The 16,580-nt window shown below is 40.0% G+C and overlaps 1 non-coding gene across 1 annotated transcript; it reads left to right on the forward strand.

Annotated features, from left to right (window-relative positions):
- Positions 1-4,351: 4,351 nt before the first annotated feature.
- Positions 4,352-4,420, forward strand: LOC121339764. The gene has a single exon (XR_005953215.1). It is a non-coding gene; the product is annotated as a small nucleolar RNA SNORD123 (small nucleolar RNA).
- Positions 4,421-16,580: the final 12,160 nt, after the last annotated feature.

Raw genomic sequence — 16,580 nt, forward strand, 5'->3', positions numbered from 1 at the left:
GCGCGGCAGCTGCGCGCCTCGCCCGGCGGCTGCGGTGCGCGGCTGGGCTCGGCTCGGCTCGTCCCGCGGCCGGCGCTGCCCCGGGCTGGGGCGATCTCGCATTACTCCCTGCCCTCCCCCGCGCTCCCCCCTCCGGGCCAGCTGAGAAGTTGCAACTGGTTGAGATATTTGTCCTTGGGGTTTGGGTTTTTTATTTTTATTTCCTTTTATTCCTTAATCACCGCAGCTCACAAAAACATGACCTGAGGCTGCTCCTTTTCCATCAGATCTGAGCAGGGCGCCTCAGCGCCAGTACAACTAAGCACAAAAAATCCTGGCGAGCTGCAGCGAGCGACAGAAAGAGGGAGGGGAGGTGGTGGTACACGGGCAGCGCCGCCGGTGCCAGGTCCGCAGGGGCTCCCGGACGCTGCCCGGGGCTCCGCGGGGCTCCGGGGCCGGGGCAATGTAGCAAAACCGGGGAGCAGCAGATAGAGGAGGCGAAGGAGGGCTGGGAGCCAGCGACTGCCCCGGGACGGAAGGGGCACGGGAGCGCCCCGGCAGCTCCCCAAGCTCCGCGTCCCCCGGCTCTCCGCACCCCTCTCACGCCATGCCACAGCCGGCCAGCCAGCCCCAGTATCCCGGCCCCGGGCCTCCGGGCTCCGGCGAGGAACCGCGTAGGCAACAGGAGCCCCGCACCAGCGGCTCCGGCCCCGCTGCGAGGGGGAGCGGGGTACTGACATTTCTGCCGCCACGTAAGAGCCGCCGGCGAGTCCCTCTCCGCCCCCTCCAGTCCCCTCCCCCCCCCCCCCCGCCATGGCACGATCGACGTGTCAGCCCCAAAAGTTCATTTCCAGGCCCTGGGAGAGTCCCCTATAAAGGTCCCGGGGCGTGCGTGGGACAGTGAGACGTGGCACTGCGGGGCTGCAGCGGGGCGCGTAGGCATCTCCCCCAGGTACGTGCGTTCGCATTTCGCGCTCACCGGGTTTTCGGCGCATGCCTTTGTGTTTTGTCAGCTCACCTGTATTAAACTAGGAGGTTATTTCTGTTCATGTGTGCATTGTAATTAATTCCATCAGAGTTGGGTTTTTTCTTTTATGACAGCATTTGCTCATTTCTACTACAAACTGCGGTAGAAACTGACTTCTGTTGTTCGCAGCAAGACCAAGCAATTTAGAAGACTTACAGCAGTAAGAGTTTATTAAAACAAACAAAACCATGGAATTCATCCATGCTAGAGTAATCTTATAAAAATTAGCTAATTAAAACAGCTAGCATCAAAACTTATCAGCAAGCCAAATGTTCCAAATCCAAATTGCCTTAAACTTCGAGCTCAATTTTACTTTGGCTAGGATATAAAAGAAACTTGTTCAAGTAGAAACATTAACAGAAGTTTGAAACTATCATTAAAATGAAGTCCTGGAATTTGGAACATTCTTTCTGATTATTTTTCATATTAAAAAAACCCAACCCAAATACTAAAGGCCAAACTTTTTTTTTTTCATAAAGTCATGTAACCCTGATACTCAAGGATGTTTCCTGATTTATAACAATAGTGTTTAAGAAGGCACTATTGTAATTATTGTAATGCCTGGGGTCACTTTCTCGTGTGATTTCCTTATGATCCAGAAAATACTTGTACAGAAATATAAGAATTAATTTTACATCTAAAAATTGCCATCAAAGTAAGTGCAGATATAAGATGATTCACATGCCTACACTGTTAACTTCTTTGGAGTGTTATTAAGACATCTTCAGATCAAGTCCTACACTTCTTATGTACCTCCACCTATTACAATACATTTAGACTTTCTTTTTAAAGAAGAGATATATTTGTTTTTCCAACTGCTGTGTAAAAAAAATAAAACATCCCTACTTTATCTGTGAAAAGTAAGCACCATGTATCCAAAACCAACTGCCAGCAAAAAAAACCTATCAAAATTCTAGCTCCATGACTGATGTACATTTAAGCCTCTAAAAATTCCTCTGCAGTTTGGCTATGAAACAATAGGCATATAAGTAAAAAAAAAAAAAATAAAAAGTCAAAAACTCACCACATTTATATCTTTATATCACACTGTGTTAATGACATACAGCACCTTCTAAGAAAAATTCCACTGGAATCATATTGACTCTATATCACCCACAGAGCATTTAAGAGCTTTATAGTTCTGTACCAGTTTCGTGGAAGAATAGTCATGATGCCAATGCTTAATTTTATTTAATTTTATTTTAAAAGCTCAAGGGCCAAGATGTCTGAAACTGCCTGTGAGATTAATCATGTTTGAAATTAAGGCTAAAAACTGTAATATTTTTAATATTATATGTAACTCTGTGCTATGTCTAAGTTACAGAGTTAAACCAGATGAGTTGAATGAGTGAGCCCAGCAATTTTAGGTGATGCAATCCCCAGATGTACCCTTGTAAGTAGGCGCTGAGGGTTTTTCATTTCTTCACAAGTTGCACAGTGGTGTCTCAGTCCTAGGCTAATCCTCATTGTGTTACTATATCCAAAATAAATAAGGATATTCTAATATAATCCAGGAATATTATGCTAAGGGCAAGGGAGAAAGCAGGAGGAGAATCTCTGCTATCTGATTTAGGGAAGGGAAAAAAAGAAGACCAAGTCCATCACATCCAGCTTTTCTTCCAGTATGGAGCTAGTCTTTCTCTTCTGCCTTGTATTTTCCTGATGTTATATAACTCACTGTTAGTAATTTTTAATTTCTCCTTCCAACAAAACAGACCTAGCATATTAAGGGATGGCAGCATGTGGAAGCAGTAAAGGTACTGCAGTTGGAAGAGGAAAGGCTTCACAGCACCTTCAGGCTTTTGGCCAGTTTGGTGGGAAGCCAGATTTCAGCTTGTTCCTGTGGTGGCAGGATATAAGGAGTGTTAGAAAGCAGGGAAGGGGGTGGATTTCCATCTGTTTAGGTGGGAAAGTCACAGTGTAAGGGAAGGCCTGTCTTCACATACCCCATCAAAAGCACCTTGGATAATAAGCATCTCTTTCACCATTTAGAAAAATAAAGTTAGATGCAGTAAACTGAAAGCTTGAGTCAGGTTAAAAAGAAAAAAAAATAGAAAAAGAAGAAGGTGTAAGCTTCAGTAAAACTGAACCTTGAGTTATACTTCCATCATAGGGAAAGGACAAAGGACTTTGCTTGCTTCATGATCACAGAGTTCAAAGTCTTTATTACCACTGCATGTTCCTTTTTCCAGACCATTGAAAATATTAGTCATTTTTGTTTAATTCATGAAAAACAGGCAGAGGAAAACTTTGAAGTCTCACAGTTAATTGCCTACTTTTGTTTTCTAACCACATCATTTATTACCAAGGAGAAACCCTACTGGTGACCAGAGCCTTTCCAGAGCAGACCAGGCAGAAGAATGGTGCATACAAACAAGCATCCTTTCCTGAATCAATGCTTAAGAACAGAGAGTTTGTGCAGTCTGGTGTCTTGAATTTACCTGACTTACACAACGCTGTTGAAATACCCAATCATCAGCCTCTACATTACTCTTTCTTTCTTCTTTCCCACTGAGATTCAGGAAAGTGTTTGCCCTGCTGCATTTGAGTTGAGTGAGCTCTTAGCATTCCCACCTGCATTGAGCAACATCTTGCAAGGCTGGATCATCACAAATCTGCCATATTAAAATACCAGGGACTTGTGATGTTGTTATGTGTAAAAATAGGAATGACATCTTCATAACAGGAAAGCAGATCACCCAGAGGATTTAAGTTTGCCATCCTCATCCTCAGATGGGTCTGGTAGAGAAGTACACTGTTAAAAAGCAGGGCAGGAAAGGCTGTAGCCAGGTATGCCCAGTAGGAGACACAGGGCAAGGTCATACTGAGCATCATTTTAATTGTCTTAGCAAAAGACACCATTGCAATTCGTCTTTTAAATAATGGGGAAGTAAATGTCCATAGTTACAAACTTTGTTGTTTTCCATTAAGTTCCTGTCTCACATTATGTTCTGTATTCAAAGGTTAAACTGAGTGGTCTCCATAATATCTATGAATTAGGAAAAGCTAGGTGAGAGTCTAAAACTTGGCTTTTGAGAACTATATATTCTTCTGATGAGTTTACCTTTACCATTTATGATCCAAAGAGAAAGTAATATTTCTCATGGCATTTCTATTATTAAGGCTCTTTATAAACAAAATTGTTTGGTTTTATAAATGCATAAGATATTTTCAACACAGGTATATAAATAAGTGTGCACTTACATTTATAAATCTATGATCTGACTTTTAGTAATTGCTGCTTTTTTTCCATTAAAGTCTGACAGATAAGGCAGTTAAAGAAGTTAATATGAATTCTAAATAAGGACCATCTAACTTCAAGTCCCTGAAAGTAGTTAAATATTTGGTGAAAATGATGAATTCTTGGGTACTGATTCATGTGATCTGAAAATGCCATCCATTTCCTGATTCACCTTCATATCTCCTCCAGGACAAAAAATATTTTACAATGAATACCATCAGTCAAACAATTTTTATGTGTCTGTTTTTCTATCTTTCAGCCAATTCCCTAAACTGGTACTTTCAAAATGAAGAGGAAGATAAGAGTGGGAATGAAGAATGCCTTGGAGAAATCCAGTCATAAAGTTTGAGGAGTAGAAATAATAGGAAATATTAATAACTCTGATTTCTTACATAGGTCAGAATTTAGAATGAAATGATGTAAAGTTACAAACCTGAGACATAAGGGCTATGAAATTTGAATCAAGATTGACAGATTTTTAAATTAATACATAATAAAAATATTTGCTTTTTCCCCTCTACTTTGGGTGGTAATATATTCTGCTGCCTTATACAACTTTCTTATATAGACTAATTTAAGTTTTCATTTTTTTTATATTAGCCCCAAGACACCTCTTCAAACTAAGCCAGGGTATATATTAGCAATCCATTAGTTTCTCCTCTCTGTCTGCTTGTCCCTAATCATTAATATTGAATTCCTGCGTTACTACTTCACCCAGCAGTACAAGTAAAATTTGGATAGAAAGCACAAACACACCACACACACACACACATATATATTAGACTTTATCACTGCCAATAAGTCTAAAACACAGGACATAGAGCTCATCTAAAACACAGGACATAGAGCTCATTCAGTTTTGTGCTGACCTTTCTGGGGATGAATGGATAGAGAGGATACTTGGCATAACTCCTGCTGTCATAGAATTAGACCCTCACAATTTCTAAAAGGAATGTTAACCAGCTGTGAAGTCCTCATAACTGAGACAACATTTCTGTGGCACTGATCTAGCACCAGCAGCCCTATAAGAAGGTGACCAAGTGGTGGTGGAATTGTCTGTGCTATTTAATTTAATAGTAAATTCTTGAAGTAGGCCAACATCTAAGTCACATTTAAAAAGTGATTTATCTAAATTAATGCAAACCCCATATGAATCTTATTGTTTTGCTTTGAGCATATCTTAAATATACTAAAAAATGCACATAAATTAAATAGACATTAACCAAAAAAAAGACTAATCAGTGATGGGTTTTCTTATAAAGAGTATTACTGTCTTTAATGAGAGTTCATTTACCCCTTTAGTTAGGCACAGACAGCATACTTATGTGACCAAGATTTCACTTGCTCTCTGCCTTTTCACTCTCTAAGACTGACAGTGAACACAGTAAGGTAGATGTACTTGTCAGGGGGGGTTTTGTAGGAGGGAAGAGAGTCAGCATCTTAACAAGCTGTGTGACATATTGTAAGCATTTTTCCAGCCATGCACTTCCTGTCATATCATTTGATAGCAGCAATAAAAGCTACAAGTCCAGTTCAAGTGATATTTTCCTCAGTTTCTCCTACACTGTGTTCAGTTGCCTGTTAGGAAAGAACTAGATGGTGTTGTTTAAATCCAGTCTTTGTAATTTGGAATTGTTACAGAGGAAAATGCTTAACAACTTGACCATGGCTAAAGAAGCAGTAGTAGGGAAAGACAAAAGAGAAAATAAATTAAAAATCAGTGAGTGTTTGTTACTGAGAAATAGAAACAAGTAACCAACACACACACACACCGAGCACACACTGCAAACTCGACTGAATTTAGTTATTTTGATGATTTTACTCAGACATTAAAGCACCCTCCTCACAGTCTGGTCTTCTGTTCTGTTGCTAGTTGAACTCAGGCCAGACTAGAGCAATGAGAGTATAAGGAGGTACCTATGTCTTTCTCTGTTGTGGTGCAGGATTCACTTGGTGTGTTCTGTTACCCCCTAAAGCTATAATGGTTCGGTCCCGGGATTCCCCTCTCCCCCTCCTCTGGAACCTCTCTCTGAGAGTGTCAATTCGTTCTCTCCTCCTCTGTTTCCCTGGTTACCTTCTGTCAATCCCTCCCCAAGTTCTGTCCATCGCCCACTGTCTCCTTCCCACATTTCAGAAAGTTCTCCTTTCTTCGGTGGGTGATTGGATCGGGAACAAGGGTCCCTCCCTGTCACATTCCCTACTGGCTAGCCGGCATGTTTCTCACGAGTTTGTTCACTCCCTAGTTCTCCCTCATTGGTCAATGTGTCGTGTTTCCACCCCCTTTATAAGCTGCTGTATTCCTGCCTCGTGGTCCCTGCTCGGCTGGATGCCCTGGAGTTAATAAACGGCTCTGGATTTTACCCCCGAGGAGGGTCCCTCTCTTCATTCTTCTACTTCGCCTGCCTGCTGCTCCCTGCTGCCCCTTGCTGAGGCGCTCCCGGGACGCCCCGGCGCATCTAGGGAGTGCCCCCCCGGCTGTCGGCTGCGGTGCCTTCAGCTCAGCCGGTGCGACCTCCTCCCCTGCCCGGGGGAGTAGAGAAACTCGGACAGCAGCACAGCATTTCTCGACTTCAAAGGAAGCCCAGCTCACTGTTTTACAAAGTTTTTGTGCATCATGGTATCACTTGAGAATTTAGCAAGTGTCATTTTTTTTGGATGTGTTTCAAAAGTTGCCTATAAGCAATACCAAAAATCTGTTAAGAATCTGTGTTGAGCTGAACTCTCTGCTGTCAAACTTTAAGCCTTCATTTTTTGCTCTGTCCATAGTGATCCCCAAACTCAAAGAGTTCCCACCATTTCCCAAACAGCTGTGAGCTTTGCTGGCAAAGTAAAGCACATCCATTTATTTCAGGCAGACCATATAAAAGTATGCAGCTAGTTTCTACTATGAGTTGGTTTTTTTCATGCATTTTGACAAAGTCCGCTCAGGGTATAAGCAAGGTTATATTCCATAATGAACAAAAATTGGAAGTAGCACTGCAGGAAAATGGAAATTGGATCACTTGGTGATAGTAATTTCAGTTGTATTGGGTTTTCACGGCAAGATGGAGGTGCTACAGGTGTGGCTTCTCTAAGAGGCTACCAGAAGCTTCCCTTGTGTCCAACAGAGCCAATTCTAGCTGGCTCTAAGTCAGACACACTGCTGGCCAGGGCTGAGCCCGGCAGTGATGGGGCAGCACCTCTGGGATGTAATATTAAAGAAAGAAAAAAAGTTATTGTACAAAAGTAATTGTGGCCAGAGAAGAGAGGAGTGGGAACACGTGAGAGCAACAGCCCTGCAGACACCAAGATGGGTGAGAAAGGAGAGGGAGGAGGGGTTCCAGGTGCTGGAGCTGAGATTCCTCTACAGCCAGTGGAGGTCCAGGGGCCGTAGAGATCCACCTGCAGCCCACAGAGGTTCACAGAGGAGCAGAGATCCACCTACAGGCTCTGGAGGGCCTCATCCCAGAGCAGGGGGATGTCCAAAGGAGGCTGTGACCCCATGAGAAGCCCACGCTGGAGCAGGACCACAGCAAGACCCATGGGCCCATAGAGAAAGAGGCCCCCACTGGAAGAGGTTTTTGACAGGACTTGTGATCCCACAGGGGTCAGACTGGAGCAGCCTGTTCCTGCAGGGCTGCACGGCATGGAAGGGGCTCACACTGGAGCAGTTTGTGAAGAACTGCAACCTATGGATTTGACAAGTCCGTGGAGGACTTTTCCCATCTTTCTGTGCTGCTGGAGCTGCAGTATAAAATTGGTAATAAAGTTAAGCCCAGGAAGGAGGGAGTGGTGGGTGGAAGGTGTTTTTAGGGTTTATTGTACTTCTTGTTACCCTACTCTTATTTTGCTTGGCAACAATAAGTAATAAATAATGGGTTCAGTTAATTTCCCACAGCTGTGCCACCTGGGTTTCACCTGTGATAGCAATGAGTGAGTGATCTCTCCCTAACCTTATCTCAACCCATGAGCCCTTTATTATATTTTTTCTCACCTGCCCAACTGAGGAGGGGAGTGGCAGGGTGGCTTTGGTGCTTACCCAGTGTCCAGTTAGAGTCAAATCACCAACTATTACTACCTAACATTTGAGTGCTTGACTTATTGCCCTCAATAATAATTAGTATTCTGTATAGTTCAGTTATTAAATATGTATCACTCTTATTCCTCTCCATAGCCTGAAAACATTGTAGTTATTGAAATTATTTAAATCAGAAGTACCACGTTCAAAATATTTTTTCTTTATATTTAGCATAATAAAAACTGCTTTGTTAAAAATCTTGCATAATAATTATTTGATTGGACACACTGAAAACTTGTAAGAGGTTTTGCTTCAGAAGGAGAAACCTAGTCTGAGTCTGCTCTAGGAAGCCAGAATTTGACTTGTAAAACCTGAAGTTTCATAAATAAGCCTCATTGCAGAACACTCAAGCAGGAGGAGGGATGTACAGACATGCTATTGAAGAGAAAAAAACACTATTTTTTGCAGTTATGCCAAGCCCCAATGTAATTACTAAGTGGTTTTACTCCTTATTCAGACTTGGGGATTCATTAAAGACATAAGTTGACAGGAAGAAAACCAAAACCCATGTTAGCCTTCTAAGACCACTGTCATACTTTAAATAGTACCAGAAGATAACAAAGGGAGACCAAGGGCTAATGTCTACACATCTTAAAATGCCTCTTGTCTCTAGTGGACATTCTCAATCCAGAACAGAAGCTGAGGGCTGGGGGATTGGTGTGTGCACTGATGCTGCTGTGTAAACAAAATAAGGCCATTCACCATTTGTTCTTCCATCAGCTATATGTTTACAAAGAATTCAAAGGCTAAAATTTTAAAAATAGTTGTAGCGCGATAGAACTGTTGATGAAATAATTTGCGTAAAAATGTCAGATTTCAATTGGGTTTGTCAGCAGGGGATAGAGATTCTAATTAAAATGACGAGAGTGAGTAAAGGAAGAAATACACAGGAGCTACATGTGTAATGCTATCTTCTTGTTTGTAATAATCACTTCCCTGTACTATCAAAATTAAGGCATTGATAATAGAACTCAGTTGAAAAATGGAAAAAAGTACTTGAATTATCCCAAGGAAAACATAACAGTCATCGAACTGCAACTCAAAGCCTCCATGCCTGCCAACATCCTTGACTTTTCACAAAAATAGGCTATCTATTATGTCCCAAAGACACAGCAACTTGGACCAGAAGATAAAAACTAATTCACAAGTTAATTATTTTTTTCTGAGAGAAAGTCTCCCCAAATCTGTTCAGTTTGAGTAAAAGTGGATAACAAGCACAGAGGAAGAGACACATTCATTCCAAAGTTTGTACGCATGGGACAAGAGCAAGCAGTCACTCAACACGGGAGACAATTGGGAGTTTCCAGTTATAGCATGATAAATCATGTAATCAAAAAAAAAAAAAAAATCAATCTGACACATATTCATTAGCATCAGCTTCTGGGAGAGTTTTGCATAGTAATTTCTCCATGAGACAAAAGCCAATGCAATGTCACAGCAGCTGCACATGGAAGCAAGAAGCGATGTGGAAAAATAAATGAAGACTGTTTTCTCTAGGCTGTCTCCTATGTCTGAATGGTGACACCCTCAGCTCCCCCTGCTTTCCATACCCTGGAAGAGGTGTGAACTATGTTCCTCCATTCCTCCTGATCATGCTGCTTCCACCGTGTCCCCTGGCAGCTTTGGAGAAAATAATCACAGATCAGCTCCCCTAGACATACAGTATAATTGATTTTATTGCCTTTTTACTCATTCAGGTTGTTCAGTAAAGGACCTCAGCTTTTGTCTAAAGTTTTCTAGACTACTCACATTTTTACTTATTTTGTTTTAGGGAGGGAACTGGAGAGATGTTCTATTATTTGAGGGAAAAATTGTATGAAGTAGAAAAAATTCTGTATGGTCATAAACACTTTCATTCTGCTGCTGTGATCAAAAGCAATGTGACTGGACAAAATATTGCTGTTTTAATGTTTGAGGAAATTAGTTTCCAAACACTTCTACTCAACATTTAATGGTTGATGTTCCCAGGGTCAGCAGACATGGAGCTGCCATCAGGAATGCCCTAGATATTCCCTACAGCAGACTGTCAAGCAAAGCCTCCCAATTTAACAGGATTATTCTTCATTAGATGCAGGGTGAACACCTGTAAGCATTTATGAGTTTTGTTCAATAGCAATACTTGGGAAAGATTTTTTTTTCTGACTTGAGTGGTAGCAAGAATGGGTTGTAGTATTTCTGGGTTGACACAACCAAGACCCTTTTAAGGAAATGAAGTGCCTGCAATTTTCTTGCACACCAGTGGGATTTGCAATTAGAGGAAAGTTAATAGATAGTATAAATACATAAAGCTCGAAGTTCCTGCTGTATTTAGTGGCATCTTGCAGTACTGCAAGTCTTAAAAGTGACACAGCATGAAAAGTATCCTTTAAGCCTAAATCAATTATGTTCTGTTTGGAACTCTCTATGAAGAATCACACAAAACAAAATTCACATGCATAATCTGTATACCAAATACAACTGAAAAATCAGCAGGAAAGAACTTGGAGTGTGCCAAAATACTCCTTGGATTTGTTAGTTGAGATCATGAAAGAAAACCAAAATTGAGTATTTTCATTTTAAATTATAGTTTTCTTTTCAGTTCTCAAATTCAGATCACTCATCCAAAAATACAGATAACTAACATATATCCTGTGTTGCCTAACTGTTCAACATCAAGAGTACTGAGGGTTTTCATCTATTTAAGAGCACAACAGTACCAGTTACTGCTGATAATATGTTGTCATCTACAGATACCATACCTGAGGAAACCACAGATGAGTTTCTAACTCTGTGTATTTACTCAGTGGTTAGCACAACAGGACTCTGGTTTCATTTGGATCTACCAACAGCATTAATGTTATAGCAAAACAAAAAAAAAAATCAATGACAGTCCTTCTGTTTGATAGAAAGTTACAAACTGTGATTTTCTGCGGAGGCTGCTACAGATAAACTCTCCAAATCTGATGGGAAAAAAAGCCAAAGATGTTCAGCTACTATAATCAGATATAAAGATCTGAGAATCTCTTAACACTGCCAAGACCTAGGAATGGAGTGTCTAACTATATCTGATTAAAATATCTTTAAGTGTATATTTGGTTTCTCACAAATTAATTACCTAACAAACATACATCTTTTCTTGGTATTTATTCTTTTTAACTCCCTTCTTTGTAACTGAAGTGCTAAAGAACAAGTCATTCTGATTGTTTTGAGTTTGGGTTTGTTTTTTTTTTCTGCTAAGATTATAAATGAAAATGCATTTTACTAAAGCCTGTGGAAATGTAATTTGTTATGTCACAGCAATCACTCAGCATGTGTACAGCTGGTTTTGATGATACCAGACCCTGCTTGTTATAAAACCAGTAGCCTCAAGGAAGGAAGGGTAAATGAAGAAAGACTGATGGCTTGGGGGCTCAAACTAGTTTGGGTCATCAGGAGCTAAAAGGGAATGTCTTAACTTGCCAGTGAATTGCTATTCCAATGCCAAGTCAGAGGAGTAGAGGCCAAATTAACATCTCATATCTCATTTCAAACACATTCCCTGTCTTTTACCAAAATCCTTTTGATTATTTTAGAATAGAGAAGGAGAGAAATGTTGTGCTTTGTATATGTCACTTAAAGCACTTTCTAAAAAGATTAGTAAGAGAAACACTGAATTTTCAACAGAGCTTGTCATGGGACATCTTCAATTCCACCCACTTAAAGAAAGCAGTATAACACTTCCAAAAATTCATCAATATCCTACTTGTTTATGTTAGTTCAATTCAATGTGACCTGATTAGAAAAGCTTCATCTTGGAAAAAACCAAGAGGCTTGCACCACTGTCTGGATCAAAACAGAAAAACTTTTATCCCTCCAAATGTTTGTTATTGCTATCTTAACACTGAAAACACAGTGAAAGCACAGCAGACCCAGCACAAACAAGGCTGACTCCACCGTACCCCACCAATGCTGGACCAGGAGCTCAGACAGTGCTGTTGCTCTGGAACCACTCCTTAACCTGATCTCTAAACAGCTGATGAACAAGTATACAACAAACTACAAGTTCTTCAGTAGACAGTAATAAGAGAGAACAACATTAAACAAAAATCATAACTCCCTTCAAATCTCACCCTATGGCATCTCTTGGTTCTGTCTCATAGCTGGGTGAACAAAAACTCTGAGCTCAGCTCCACAGTAGAGAGCCAAGAACAAAGAAGGAAAGCTGGAAATGCTTCACAGAGTTTATTCACCAGTGTGGGTGCTTACTTTTTTTAGCCCTGTTTTTCTTTAGGGCTGGAAGATTGTTTTGTACAAAGGAAAAGTAATTTAAAGAGAAGCAGAGATGAAAAGCAAGCAGATGAAGAAAAGCAGAAAGAGAAAACCAAAATGAAGGGTAAGAAAAAAAGGAAAAGGCAAAATTATGTTGTCCATCAATGTGTCAACCAAATAATAAAATGTTTCCTCAGTACTATGCCTGAAATCCACCCACCCTTTGCCAAACAATATTCAGATAGTCCCTCCACCCAGAGCACTCAAATTCTTTAGTGAAGGAGATGGAATAGGGCAATGGTCCATCTAGCCTAATTAACCTGTCTCTGATGGTCACCCATATGAGATTCTTAAGAAGGAGTTCAGCAAGGCAAGCATACAGCTGCCCATCAGCGATTAATGGCTTACAGACATCCAGTAATGCAGGATCTCAGTACATTTATACAGTCCTTCATAGACCTATATTTCCAAAATTCCTTCCATCACTGATGCACCTACATGCTCTTAGGCTGAGGAATGCCACAGCTGAGGTGTGCTTTGGAAGGGTGCACTTCCTTTAGTTTTGAACAGCTTCCCACCTAGTTTCCCTCATCATTTTATCATAAGGCAGAGTGATTAGTCATTACCTATTTGCCCTTTCCAGATGACATCCAGTTTGCTAAATCTCGATTTTCTGTCTGTCCTGAAAAAGGAGGAATCAAGAGTGTAAGCAGCCTTCTAGGCTTAGGCATGCTATGCATTTGCATAGTACTAAACCTCAGAGAGAAGCAATAGGAGGTTATCTTGGTTTCTCTCTATTATTTTCTACTAATTCCTAACATTCAGTACTTACTTTGACCACCACTGAGGGCTGAGCTGATGTTTTCACAAAAGTAGTTATTCCAGTGTCTTGCTTCTGAGTGACAACAGCAAGTTCAGAATCCATCACTTGTGAAGTTAGGATTGCTTCCTTCTCTGTGTCCCATTATGGTTGCATACATGGAATTTCACCTTCTCTCTTGTCATCTGTTCATTCCACATTCTGAGGTCTTTCTGCAGAATTTGTAGTTGCTCTTCATCTTTGCTACCCAAAATAACTCTACATCATCTGCATGTGCTTAAGTACCTCTTGCAGTACATGAAAAATAACAGATCAATTTTCATCAGATTGTATTAAACAGAAAAGCTAAAATTAGTATTACAAGCACTTGAGAAAAACGCAACAAAACGCTATGCCTGCAAATGAAAACAGCATTCCACTGATCTTTGGTGGAGTTGGGAAAAATCTACAAAACTTGTCATGATTACCACCTTTACACACAGAGTTGTGGTTTCCAAACAATTTTCCACAACTTAGATTATTTCTTTGATCAGCAGCATGAGAATGGAAGAGACTATTGCCAATTCAGTTTGAAGTGACTGTTTTGAGCCGTAAGTTTAAGATCTGTTAATGAATACAGACAAGACCTTTTTGAGTTTGATTTTTGGTCAAAGAAATACAAGCCAGAAGTACAACTGGCATTCAAGTGTTTTCCACAATGGTCAGTCAGTGAGCCTGGTTATTTCTAGAGTTCTGCTGAGGTTACTGAGGAAGTGAAAGTAGTACAATGACAGAACTGTAGCAGTGAAAACAATTAATTGTGAATGCACAGTGACAGACCAACTCACAGCTTGCAGCTCATTTCAGCTTCTGGCTACAGCTCTAACTGGCCACAATTCAAAACGAGTAAGGAATATATAATATAATGCTTTTGGTCAATGTCTGCTAAATATTAAAATTTCAGACACCCTTACCTCGTAGATAATAGGTTGGCACTTCCCCATTTTTTTCTTCATTTTAACAAAGCAAGTATGAGTAAGTTAATTTATATAAAAATACAATTTCCAAAGTCCCCTCTGTACTATCTGAGGTAAATAAAGAAAACTAATTGAAGAGGTCATGATGAAAAAAATAATGGATGAAGAAATAACTTTTTCTGGAAAAGCTTAATTAAATTCTTTGTATAATAAAACTCTCCGGCTTTTGAACATGTTGAAAAAATTTGGCATAAATCTTTAAAACAAAAGAAGAAGCATAAAAAGTTGCAAAAATTAGAAGAAAAATATATTGATTAAAAAAAAAAACAGAAAAAAAGGATTGATATACCTTCAGAATTATCTTCTGATAATTCCAATTTCAGGGATTTAGTTAATGAGTATGAAAGTGTGACTGGGTCATTGCTTCCAGCATACACAGTGGGTTCACAGCTGTCTGCATTGACTTCCTCATTATTCAGAGATTTAAGAAAAAAATCTGTACAGGTTTGACTTGGGAGTCAAATCATATTTTTAGCGAGTAACCAGAGGACAAGGCTGGGCTTTTAAAAGAAGTTGTTCCCTTTCATCAGTTTAATTAATTGTGGCCTCCGTAGACGAGTTGTGGCTCTTCATACTGTAAAAGCTCCAACAACTTATATGTCAGTCATGATGTAACAGGCTTCTACCACCACTACTTTAGGCTACAAAGATTTTTTATCAATAAATAGGAGTGCCACAGAAAATACCCACACACATCCATGTCCCGGTTCTTCAATATTTAAAGAATTTTTATATCTGATCTTAGAAATATGGCACTAAAATTGTCTATCATATCCATCAAGTATCTGATCAAAATTAAAACAATAATGCATTGAATAAATTGAGAAATTCTGAATCAGAGGAAGGCATCAGACTCTTATATTGTCTCTTACATGCAAGAGACAATATACCACATACATACAACTAGCCATTTATGATGAGCCTGTTATCTCAATCCTCTAGTAAAAATATTACTAAAATTTATAGTAGTAACAATGATGATGATGATGATGATGATGATGATGATGATGATGGTGATAATAAAAATCAGAAAATATACAAGAAAATCTACGTGACTACACCCCCAGCCCAGGCATTCCCAAAGTGAAGCTAATGCAGGCAAGCATCAGGCAAGTGTCCACCAGACAATTTCTACCACAGCTAAAACCAGCTCCCACCGAGGCACAGCCAGACATGTCCTAAGCCCCCATGTTTCCAGGGGCCTACCAAGCCTGTGACCTTCTGCTATGGGTGGCAAAAATCATATTTACTGGTTAATGACTACGGAAGTTTGTAAGTATCGCCAAGCCTTTCAAATCACGTTAGATGGGGAAAAGTCCTAAATATCAGTGAAACCCACACAATACTGGATGCATATGAACATTTCAAAGGGTGAAGAATACATGAAAGGTGGCCCATTTTTAGACTTTTTGTGGACCTTCAATTTAGTCAAACTTGGAAGAGACTGCAAGAACCATTAGAACCATCTTACCTTGGTAAATTCAGCTGTAGCTAGCTTTGGTACCTGCTTTTCTTGGCAGATATCTATCTGTTTGTAAAAGCATCCAGATAAGGAAGACATCACAGTCTTCATATATTTCTACCCATATTATTGCAAATGTTTTTTGTGCTCCTTTACCTTAAACTGACACTTTCTTTTCCCAATTGTGATGGAGAGCAGTTTATTTTCTCCATTTTCCAGTTACCTTTAATGCTTATGTAGACAGTAACAAAACTTTCTTTTCTCTTTTTAAGGAAAAAAAAATCTTTATTCCTTCATAATTTCCTCATAGGTTACATTTTCTGCACTTTCAATAGTTCTTGTCCCTTTCTTTCTGATTCCTCCCTGGTTTCATCTCACCTACAAACTCCATCATCATCTTAACCTCAATGTCTCAGATACTGCTTAATTCCAGACTTCTCTTACCCAAAATATTACCTTCACAGGATAAGATGAAAGCACACCTTGCTGATATGCCCTTGGCTGTCATCTCAAGTTCAGTACAGCTAAAACAGAGTGCTGTCTCTCTTCTTCAAGCTATCTCTTCCCTGCCTCTTCTCCAAATTCTGAAAGGACCCTTCCTGTCTTGCTAAAAAGACCCATAACTTAGATGCCAGGTTTAATTTAGACTCTTTGCTATGCCTGCGAAACCATCTCTAAAACTTGGCCTTTTTCATACACTCATGCTGTTAAAGTCCTCATTAAGGTCACAATTAACTTACAGCTTGCTCAC

Source organism: Onychostruthus taczanowskii, unplaced genomic scaffold (genome assembly GCF_017590055.1).
Source record: "Onychostruthus taczanowskii isolate IOZ18803 unplaced genomic scaffold, ASM1759005v1 scaffold37, whole genome shotgun sequence".
In the NCBI taxonomy this organism is placed as follows: Eukaryota; Metazoa; Chordata; class Aves; order Passeriformes; family Passeridae; genus Onychostruthus; species Onychostruthus taczanowskii.